This window comes from Grammomys surdaster, unplaced genomic scaffold (assembly GCF_004785775.1).
Source record: "Grammomys surdaster isolate TR1022 unplaced genomic scaffold, NIH_TR_1.0 268, whole genome shotgun sequence".
NCBI classification, from domain to species: domain Eukaryota; kingdom Metazoa; phylum Chordata; class Mammalia; order Rodentia; family Muridae; genus Grammomys; species Grammomys surdaster.
Window position 1 is genome coordinate 112,917 of NW_021604709.1, and position 12,247 is coordinate 125,163.

A 12,247-nucleotide genomic window follows, 5' to 3' on the forward strand; every position below is an offset into this window, starting at 1 on the left:
TCATGGGACACAATGAAAGCAATGCAAAGAGGAAAATTCATAACACCAAGTGCCCTGGTAAAGAAATTGCAGAGATGCTACAGTAGAAACTTAACAGCACACCTGAGAGCTCTACAACAAAAAGATGCAAACACAACAAAGAGGGGTAGGCTGCAGAAAATAGTGAAACTCAGAGCCCAAATCAACCAAACAAAAGCAAAGAGAAATATACAAAAAGATCAACAAAACCAAAAGCTGGTTCTTTGACAAAATCAATAACACAAACAAGTAGCCAAACTAACTAAAATGCCCAGAGACAGTATCCAAATTAATGAACTTGGAAATCAAAAGGGAGATATAACAACAGAAACTGAGGAAATTAAAAAATCATCGGATCCTACTACAAAAGCCTATACTAAACAAAACTGAAAAATCTAGATGAAATGGATGATTTTCTAGACAGATATCATGTACCAAAGCTGAACCAAGAGCAGGAAAACTATCTAAACAGGCCTATATCCCCTAGGGAAATAGAAGTCATTAAAAACCTCCTAACCAAACAAAGCCCAGGGCCAGATGACTTTAGTGCAAAATTCTACCAGACCTTCAAAGAAGAGCTAATATCAACACTCCTCAAACTATCCCATAAAAATAGAAACAGAAGGAACACTGCCTAATTCATTCTATGAAGCCATGATTACTCTGATAATAAACCATACAAGAAAAAAAGAGAGAGAACTTCAGACCAATTTATGAATATTGATATAAAAATACTTAATAAAATTCTTGCAAACTGAACCTAAGAACACATCAAAACCATCATTCACCACGATCATGTTAGGCTTCATCCGAGGTATGCAAAGTTGGTTCATTATATGAAAATCCATTAATGTAATCCACTATATAAACAAACTCAAAGGAAAAAATCACATGATCATCTCCTTAGATGCAGAAAACACATTTGACAACATACGACAGTGCTTCATATTAAAAGTATTGAAAAGATCAGGAAATCAAGCATCACATGTAAACATAATAAGAACAATATACAGCAAACTAACAGCCAAAATCAAATTAAATGGAGAGATACTTGAAGCAATTCTACTAAAATCAGGGACAAGGATGACCACTCTCCCTGTATCTATTCAATATACTACTCGAAGTTCTAGCTGTACTGTGCATAGTGATTGGGCTATAGATCCAATACTGGATGTATACAACTGGAAACAAATTAAACTGAGTCACTTTCAGAAGGACTGCTATCAGACATTCACACTCATCATATGGTAGTTACATAAAAATCTTGCAGTTTTTATATATGACTTGAAAATAACAACACTGTCTAAGGAAATCAAGGGAGTAGCATGAGGCATATGGTGGAGAAGGTAAGTAGGAGGACACTGGGGAATATACCTAAATTACGTACTTTATGTTTATTTAAGCATTAAGTAATAAAGTGTTCAGACATCTGGATGTTTTGTTTCCAGAAGCACCTGATGCAGAAGCTGTGAAGGCCTTTTTCTCCCAGTAGGATGTGAAAGAAGCGTTGTTTAGGTCTTAATTAAACTAAGTGACTTGCTAGCATGAATACAATCCTGAGACAGGTGACCTTTATGGACTCAGGTAAACAGCCTTTGTCAAATGATGTGTGAATTTTATACCTGAGCTGTGGGCATAACCTTGTCTATTCAGTGATATTTATGCCTGACATTTCACACAGGGCCTCAGCTTGAACTATCAGATGCTGCCCTGTATTTGGATGGCTATATCAGGCACTTACTTCCATCAGTGTTCCAGAGAGAGGATGGCTGGTCATAGTTTAAGTCCTAATTTATTATATGTTTCTTTTGTTTCCTTCCTTGCCTTATTTCTTATTCTAAAACTCCTCTCTCCCACTCAAGGAAATATTCAATCACTAAATACAGTGATGTGGGTTGGAGGGAAATATATGGCTTGATGATATTATAAGCAGTATGACATTTGAGGGAAATAGACGTTTTCACACTCATCTAAATACAACTTAAATCCTGAACCTTCATTCTTTGGCTGCAACAATCTCGATTATATGTGTCATCTTCACCTTTTATATCAGTTAGCACTGAGAATTGTGTGTTTAGAATGTGCTCTTCTGTATGATAGCTAGGCAACAAGATAATCTCTGCTCCAGGCATCACTTGGAACTTCACACTGGGAAAAGCACTAGTTCTGCAATCTTTACAGACACCTAATAGCAACTGAGCCTTCATTTAAAGCGCACTATGTACTGCTCTGTTTTAGGTGTATTTTTTCAAGGGATTTCTGTGGGACTGCATAAGGGTATCCTGGGTCATGGTTGAGCAGGTACCTAGAACCCCGAGATTCTCTGTGGAATTCTACGTGAGAACCGGCAGGAGTTCGGTCCCTCCCATCATCCAAGATCCTGAAAAGCAGTCACATAGATCTCCATAGAGTCACCCAGGCTATAGGCCTCAGGCCCTAGAGATTTACATACTAATGAAGGTCAGAGGGCAGAGCAAATTAAACATTCCTCCCCCAGATCCTCCCCCAATCCTCCCCCTTTCTCCCTCCCTATATAACTCGGGACTGCCTTGAGTTTTGGGGGGGTACGCCTAGATCCATCTATTATCCGTCATGACAATAAATCTTTTTGGAACCAAGGACTTCCTCGTGTTACTGGGGCCTGCCGTCACCAAGGCCCTCAGGCCGCTGGAACCATAGGATCTTCTTCCCTGATGTGGGACCCACCACGGCGGCGCGAGCTTGCGCTGCTGTGGTGGCCTTTTTAAATTTTTCCGACAGATTTCAGGAAGAACACAGAAATTTTAATGGGAAATAGATTAACTTCAGATGAACTTTCAATCGTCAGTTGTGCTTTGTTGTATAGCTTACTTCAGAAGAACAAAAACGATGTATTTATGTAGATTGATGGGGCTTAAACCACTACTTGGTTAATAAAGGGTCAAAAAGTGAGTCCATTCAGAGTGGTTGTAGGAATTCAGAGTGTTATCATATCCTCAACTTTCCAGTTTGTTGCTAAGGAATCAACAGCTCCTGGGCTATAGGAAGGCTCTGTCAAGGACCTTGAGGCCAAGCCTAAATTCCATGTTCTGTAATATGTGCAGTGACAGGGTTCAGACTCTTTTTTGAATTCAAACAATTCTATGTCTCCATAATCAGACAGTTTCACAGAGGGGAAAATAGGATTCCTATAACTAGAATGATTTTATTTCCACCTACTTAGTCTACAAGAATTGTTTATCTTAGTCATTCCCATTTGTCTCTCTATATCCTGGGACCATAGTGATCACTGGTAGATGGTACTGATTCTCTTTAGTGAAGCCCAATGTCTCAGGCCATACTTTTATATTTGATATATGACTAGAGGATGGGATCTTACTGGCAGATGTGGGGTAGTATTTATAATCACAAGATGAGAAACTCTCCCTTTTTCTCTTTCACATTTCCATACTACCAAGAGGTGAATTTCACAAATGTACCCAGTGCAGAATTGACAGAGAAGTGGTTTTAATTCTCATGAGGAAAAGTGGCAAGACTTCATTAGCATACAGGGTATTGAAAAATTCTTGCTTTGAATCCATAAATCTGAACAGACTCTAGTATGGAGACCTAGACTGAGGGCTGTATATAGCTAATAAAGTGAAGGAGACTCAAAAATATAAGAAAGAAGTCAAAGAATCACTGTTCTCTGGGATCTAGAAATATTGCTCTATACTGTACATTGTGAGAGCAGATGGGCACATTTGTGTATTTCTCTGAAAGGAATTTAAAAGGCATCCAGTCCTTCTGTGTCCAGAAGTTTTAGACAACTTACTAAACAGGAAGGCAAAATTAGGCATCTCCACTGTGGTCTAAGGTGGAACAGAGACAGGAAAAATGCAGCACCCTGGGATATTCAATATTCTGCTGAAGTTCTCTTGAAACTTTTCTCAGATAATAATGACAAAGATTTTGTAATTACAGGACTTTCTGAAATGTGAAGTCATGGCCTGTCAGGACATTTTCTTTATTTGATTTTAGCTGAAAGTAACAGAAAGAATATAAATCCCAAGTTTGCAACATGCTAGCTTTAAATCAACAGAGGAATTTCTATCAGGAGAAAAGCCACATAGAACAGGGTTCAGAGGCACTTTGGTGACCTAATTACATTTCACTTCATAAGGTGGATGCATGCTAGATCCATGGTCTAGAGTCTGCCTAGATGGGGTTCTGAGCTCATGCAACTCAGCCTCCTCCTAGATGATTACTACTACAGGCATGCACAAAACAACACAAAGAATACACAAAACAATACCCTGAAAAAAGTTGATGTTTTACCCTCAAGCCCATCTTCATCAGGAAGAAACTAGCATATCTATGAGACAAAGCACATAGCCTGTCCAACTTTTATCTTATTGTGTTTTCATAGTTTTCTAAAATTATAATTACTTCATTTTCCTACTTCCCTTCCATGTATACTCCTGTTCCCTTTCAAATTTATGGCCTCTTTTTCTTTCATTGTTGCTACATATTTGACAGTATGAAGCACAAGGTAGGTACATGGGTTTAGGCCCTAACATTTTGATTCTGCAAGTTAGAAAGCTCTATCCTGGAGTAATGGGATAGATGGTGAGAAAGAAGCCAAATGTGGAGAAATACAAGGTCAAATACGCAGTCTTTCAAGACTAATAAAAGTTAAAGTTTCTCTCTTCTTTCTAGCCATCACGTAAACACACTGCAAATCTGGGGATGAGGGGTTTCATAACAGATGATTATAGTAAAGGAGAACACTAGAATGTGTGTAGAAAAACAACTTTAACAGTCAAAAGACATGCCTCAATAATCCGGAGGAGAAAAGCCAAAAAGACAAGTCAAGATAGGAAGTGGAGTGAAAAGACAAGTGGTCAAGGATGGGTGGCAAGGTAAATGTAGTGAACTGAAAATAACTTGGTTCCAATAAAATAAATAAACAAATGAGATGAATAGAACTTGGTTCAAATTAAAAATAAATAGATAAAAGAATTTTTTGAACAAAGGGCCTTTACATTGGTACAGAGTGACCAATGAATGGCAGATAACAGTATTACTGATGCTTTAGGAGCTTATGAAGACTCATGGGGAGAATTCATTAAATGAATATGAACTCATTAAATGAGGATGTGACAGGAAAGAAACTTCCAGCACATTTCCTGAGAACACACTGTGGGCTATCTAAATATAATCAAAACAATTATTACTTGAATCTCTATGATTCAAGAAAAAAGTCCACACCTAGAGCAAGAGTATATAGATTGAAAACAATTTTCTTTTTGTAGATAATAATAGTAAAGAATAGGTCTTAGACATGTTGAAACATCATTTTCATTAGAAAAAGTGGGAGAAAGTTCTTCTCTGTCATGACTATACAGAGAAAAGTTAGATTTAATAACCTAGGAATCAAAGTCAGACTCATATGCTATGATTTTAGCAATATTTATGTGTTTGAGAGGTTGTAACATACAAACTTTTATCCATACTCAGAGCTGAGGTAATATGATAAAATGCTCAACAAAACATATGTAGTTTATATCTGTTGCTAAATAAAATTAAAGTTAATTCCAAACCTAGAATTGAAGAAAGTACTATGGAGAATAAGAGGGTCATGACGCTAATCCAGGTTTGACTGACAATAAACATTGCAGCTGTAGAAAGGGAAATTTTACCTGTTTGTTATTTTACATTTGCAAACCTGTGTAGTCATGCTATGAGAAATATCTTATACTACTAAGACAATATTAAATTAGTGATATGCAGTATTCAAATTCCCACCTTCTTTTTAAAATATATATACAATGGAAGTAGAATATGAAAAAACATATGACCACATTTCATATATTATGCATATGAAGAAAGAGAATCAAAAGGTGCATTTTATTTTTTGGTTAGACTAAATATTTAATAATTGAGCAATGAAACCCGATTATTAATCTGTTAAACCAATAAAGAAAATAAAAGGAGTATGCATAGTATTCCTCAAATTTATTTCTTTTTTCTTTTTTTTTTAATTTACTTTATTTATGAGTACACTGTAGCTGTCTTCAGACACACCAGAAGAGGGCATCGAATCTCACTATGGATGGTTGTGAGCCACCATGTGGTTGCTGGGATTTGAACTCAAGACCCCTGGAAGAGCAGTCAGTGCTCTTAACCACTGAGCCATCTCTCCAGCCCCTCAAATTTATTTCAATACCCAAGAATCATGACAGTGATAACAATACATACAACTCATCTGGACTCAATTTAAAAAGACAAAACGTTTCAAAATTGATTAAAATCACTACCGCTCGATATGCACTCATAGTCTTCAAAACAAAACCCATGATAACTAACATATGTATCAAAACTATAGAATGACCCTAGCATGAAAATGACTGAGGAGCCTGTGTTATATCATTGACAGGTGGGGGCTTACTTCATATGAGAAACAAGTATAAAGCAGTGAGCAGGAGAAGAGGTGAATTTGGCAGATGTACATAAGTGTAAGTTATTCTTGGCTATAAACAAACCACAGTGAAGATTGCATGGCTTACCAACTTTAGCCACCTACTCTTCTCAAGCATAAGATAGAAAGGTCAAGTAGACACAGCTCGTTTTGTTCTCATGACACCACCAAAGATGTTCCACTGGAATTGAAGATTCCCCACTTACAATACCCGATGCTACTCTACTAACCTCATGGGAGAAGTGTGGCTCTTCCTGATGGCTTGGGGAGGCAGGTGATATTTTTTATACTGTTCTTTGGTTCTTCACAGCAGAGATGTTTGATTCTAAAGCTAACATTCTAAAAACATGAGAATTATATTAGGTGTTGGGAGTTTATATTACATTGGGAGTAATAGGTATTCACTTACTGTGCTTCACTGAAGAACTCATGCAAGACCCCTTTTGGGATTTGGGGAGGAAATAGTCCTGATGTAGCAATGTCAGGGATTGAAAGTATCACACAGTGTCATCTTCTGGGTATTGCATGGCCATTGGTGTGCTGAAATCAGAGAAAAAAATTACCAATAAAAGACTTTCACAAAATTGAGCCCATTAGTATTTCTCCTGGAGAGACGGATATTTTCATGAGGTAAAGTAGGGAGTTCCCAGCAGGAGGTGCTGTCCTAGTTGAAGGATTCACAAGCAAGCAACAGTTGCTAGAGTGAAGCCATATTAGATAACCACAATTAAATTCATTAATTTCACTAATTAAGATTTTGGTGATTGATTCATTGGTTTGCTCTTGATGCCCTATCTGGAATGAATAAGCATTTATTTCTATTGTCTTAGGAAAAGTAAACATGAGAAGTCATACATAGGGTAAGAGGAGCATGGGGCCTGGAAGTTACAGATAACAGAGGCTTTTGAGCACCAGAATGTTTTTAGCATTGTTCCTCTGTGGTGTAATTTGAGGGTCAGTATTGTATTACCTCCAGAAGTATTTTTTATTTTTTAGGATTTCTCTGTCTGTTTGTGGTTCATTTTGTTTTGTTGTTCTAAATCTGTAAAATATAACATCAAAAGTTTTCATAGGTATTGCATTAATTCTGTAGATTAGTTAATTTTGGTAGGATCTCATTTTCATAATATTAACCCTGCCAAATGAAGGGTATGCAAGGTCTTTTTATTGCTAATTATTGTCTTTGGTTACTCTTTTCAATATTTTTGAATAGAAGTTTTTTCTATTTCGGTTATGTGTATTTCAAAATATTTACTTTTTGGAGTGATTTTGAATGGGATATTTCTTCTAATTTCATTCTCTGAGAGTACATTCTTGGTATATAGGAAGGCTAATGGTTTTGTTTATTAGTACCGATTTTGTATCATGAAACATTATTCAAGTTTCTCTTAGGTCCAACAGTTTTCTAGCAGACTTGATATTGCCTCTTAAGAAAGAATAATATAATATATTGGGTATAATATGACCTCTTTTTTTCCTATTTTATTCACCTTCACATCTTTATTTTTGATAATTATATAGCTAATATTTTGAACACTATATCAAATAAAAGATGGAGAATGGGCATTCTTATCTCATTACTGATTTTAGAGGAAATGGTCTGAGTTTGCCTACATCTAATAAAGTTAGTTATACGGTGCTCTTTTTGTATATAGACTGTTATTTTCAAGTCCTCCATCTATTTATAACAGTTTTCAGAACTTTTATTATAAAGGGATATTGAAACTATATGGTCTGTTATATTCATTGATGCACATGTTTTGAAACAGTGCTATCTTTCACTGATGAACTTTATTTAGCCATAATTTAACATGTTCCTGAATTCAGCTAACACATATTTTGTAGGTAATTTCTGCATCTATGTTTATCAAATAAATTGATCTCTAGCTTAATTTTTACTGTTTTATCTTTAACTTCTTATGTCCTGCCTAACTATCTCGCATATCACAAGGAGCCATCCAGTTAGCAAACACTAAGAGAGAATCAGTGGTTAGGCAAACTCTTGAGCCCATGGTTATAAAGAAACTTAGAAGAAGATGTCAGACTGAGTACAAAGGGGCTTCTCTAATGTACAGCTGATCAGTAGGAAACAATAAAGTCAGTACCATGCAGCAAGAGCCTGGATTAAAATATGGTCTGATGGTAGCTACTAGAAGCATCTGGGTGCTAGGCCTGCCTGAAGATGAGAGGCATGTGCCTTTTTGAACATGATAATCAGTAACACTATTGTACCTTCCATTTTTCTGCTGCATCTCCAACTAACTGCTGTTCAAGCCTATTACTTGCTTCCCATCATTGTCCTTTGGCTCTGTTTTAGATGAGCCTAAAGCAAATATTACTTCTACCTTACTATTTCACTCCATGTGTTTCACCAAGCAAAATTTCTTTAAACCTAGACTGCACTGGCATGACAGTTTGTCAGGTGAGAAAGTTGTTCATTCTACCTATGCTTAAGCTTCAGTGTGATGCTCCTAGCTCATGCTGGCTTTATCCACAGAATTACTTCTACCAGTGTTTCCATAGTGGTTTTCACCCAGGCAAGAATGTTTGTAGACATTCTTCTGACTAGTCACACAATTAAAATAAACAGATCGGATAGACACTGAGAAGTGGGCACCAGAATAACTGCTGAGGTTGTTTGGCTCTCCTATTGAATCACATCACTGCTCAAGACACCAAAAGAAACAAGAGGAAATGCTATGAACCACTGATGTCTCCTATGAAATCCAGTTATCACCCAAAAATCGTCCTTCAAAGGAATGTGTAGGATGCCTGCAAGAAGAGTTGAGTCACTTGCAAAGTTCAAGAGAGTCAACAGGTTTGCTGTAGGGACATGTTAGCATCTGTCACCTACACACATGGGTGCCATAACGGAGAAAGCAAATACTACAGAGTAGAAGAAAAGAGTATGGCATTGAGATTTATCACAAGCCTTTAAGACTGAAATGATATCATCATCTCCTGATTACCTTAGAGATGTCTGCTGCCTTGTTCTCCCCTTGCAATGACCCAAATCAATAGTGCATTCAGATGGACGGGAATAAAAGCAACCACAGATATTTGAAAAACATAAGATATTTTAAGGCATAAGATTTTTGTATAAATACCCTATTGTCAGAAAGTGATTACTCAGTGTGGGGAGAGATTAAGAGTACAATTTCCAATTTATATAATTGCTCTGATTTCTTCCACAGACTATTAATGCTGAACAAAAATTTTACCATTTCTGCTTGGAGGCCAAATGTGGTAAAGCGTTTTAATTGCATATATTTCCTGTGCTGGAAAGTTGAAATTAGCTTCTTTAATTGCATCAGCATAAAGTAAGTATCTATTCTTCAAAAGACTTGGCTATGAACACGGCTAGAAATTAAGTGACCTTAGAAAGCCATGTGCACATTGTAGGATGAGCTATGAAGTGGAATGCCTTATGGTATAATTGAGAGTAATACAGAAAAGTTTATATAATAAAGCAATTGTCTTTCTCTTCATTTTCTGTTTCATTTTTTAGATTTCATCCCAGCAATTAAAAACTGTATATTTCATCCATTTTCTGATGCAAAGTTAGCAGCAAGTCAGCAGTTAGCACAAAAGAATCTTTAGCACACAAATAACTATATCAGTAAGACCATTCCTTAGGAAAGAAGCCACATCTGTGATGTTTGGAGGTGAAGGTCTGTGTGTCATCTTAATTCTCTCTGATTACCTATAAAGCTCAAATGTGCACTAGCTAAAATGTCCAGCTCACTTCCTAGGAAAATTAGTCGAGAAGCCTAAACTGGATGAAATCCATCAAGGAGAGAGACTCAAGAAATTCAACCAGGAGAGCAAGAGACAGAAAAAAGGAGAGAAGAAAAATGGAGTAGGAATGAGAATGAAGAAGAAAACTTGTATATTGTCCACATTACTGTCCTTCTTCCATGTCTACCAGGACTATTATCAACTGGAAATCAAACTAAACCTCTTGTTTTTTTTATGTGAGAAGTTTGAAAACCATGTTAAATTCAATGATTTGATTTGATACAATCTTTTATATTTTTGCAGAGTGATAAGGGCTTACAATTTACATGTAGAAAGTATTTTCTTATAGGTCAAATCGTTGTTCCACTTCAATGACCCAAGAAATTTAGGCTAATATAAGAAATTATTTAATGAGTCATGACATACTGAAAAGTCTTTTTGAAGCATTGAACATCTTCAGTAAAATAACTTACATTTGACCCACATATTTCTTCACTTAAATAAACCAAAGCTATCTGGAGAGATAGCTTGGTGATTAAGAGCACACCACTCTACCAGGAGTTAGTTTTCTCCTTCCGCTATCATGTGGGTCACCCATGTTGTAAGGCTGGGTGGCACATACCTCTCCTAACTGAGGCATTTTGCCAGTCCTTTCTAAAGTGTCTCAATCACGGTAATCTTTTTGGTCAAGGGGCGTGGGTTTCTGGAACTCAAAGCCAATCTATAATTATAAGTCTATTGACAGCACTGTTTTACAAGGTTAGATCCAACTTTCTAGTCAATAAGCAAAGTACAGGAAGAGACAAAACATAGCATTGGGTACTTGGTCTATTTCTGTGGGCTATTTGGCTTTTACTTATGCAGTACTCCAGTTTATTCCTATAAAGCCAGACCAGCTTAAAGTCATTTCTCATAAAATCAAGGTCAAAATAAAACTCATTTTTTTAATGGAAAATTGAAAAGTATAATAGCTCTGGCTCTTTAATTTTATGTGTTGTGATTACATATGAATTTGTAAATGGGGACAAGGAAACTTAGTTTGATAAGGTTCCCTGGAGTAAGAGAATTTAATTCACTAAATGGTGTGCTCTCAAAATCCCATACAAAGCAACAGACCTAGGAACTGACTGAGCCACCAGCAAAGCAAGAACTTCTGCAAAGTCATCAGGATGATCTTAAACATTTCACAACTTTTGTCTACAAAACATTAGGTTTATTAACTAGATTTTCTTTTCTTTTTTTGTGCTTTGAGGTTTCTTTTTTTTTAAAAAAAATAATTTATTTATTTTTTCTCAAATCATAATTCATTCACACAGGGGTTATAAACACAGAAAGGCAGGATGTGGGGAAGGGAATGACACTGGAGTGTAGGTGTTCAGGGGGAATACAGATATCTTTCAGATCCAGGTATCGGCTGGGTGAATGTTCAGGGGACAGGTCATTATGACTCTGCCTATGACTCACTTGTCCTTATCTAAGTTGGTATTGTCTGCCAAGGCTACCTATTTACAAGGTCTAAGACTACTCAAGCTGGTAAATTTCCACAAAAGCTGCCTGTTTACAATAGCTTATAGCCATCTGTTTCAATGTTTTTCCACGGAGACCCAAGACTTGGTGTTAGAATAGGTGTATGACAGGCCTATTGCTGATTTTAGGCCTATGGCTGATTTTAGGCCTTCAGTGTGTAAGCAGGGCTGCCCCTGACATCTCCTCCCTTCTCTAAGTATAGAAGAGCTGTGGTGATTCTAATGTTTTGAAGGTGGGGATAGAGGCCTGACCTCCAGTAATTGAAGGGGACCTTGTAATGGCTCTGGTCCCCCTGTCGTTGTCCAGTGAGGCATGAGGGCCATACCCATCCCGATGTCTTTTTCCTGGAGAGGGGATACTTTTGACATTAACCCCTATGCAGTCAGGCTTGTCCCTCAGGGAACCCAGAGAGATATTTTTAACTTTTATTTATATTCCCTTGCAGTGCTTAGCCTCACAGCCTAAGCAAGAATTCAGATAGCCAGTTAGAGGGGGTTCTGGGTGGACCTCTCTGCTTGGTCTAGG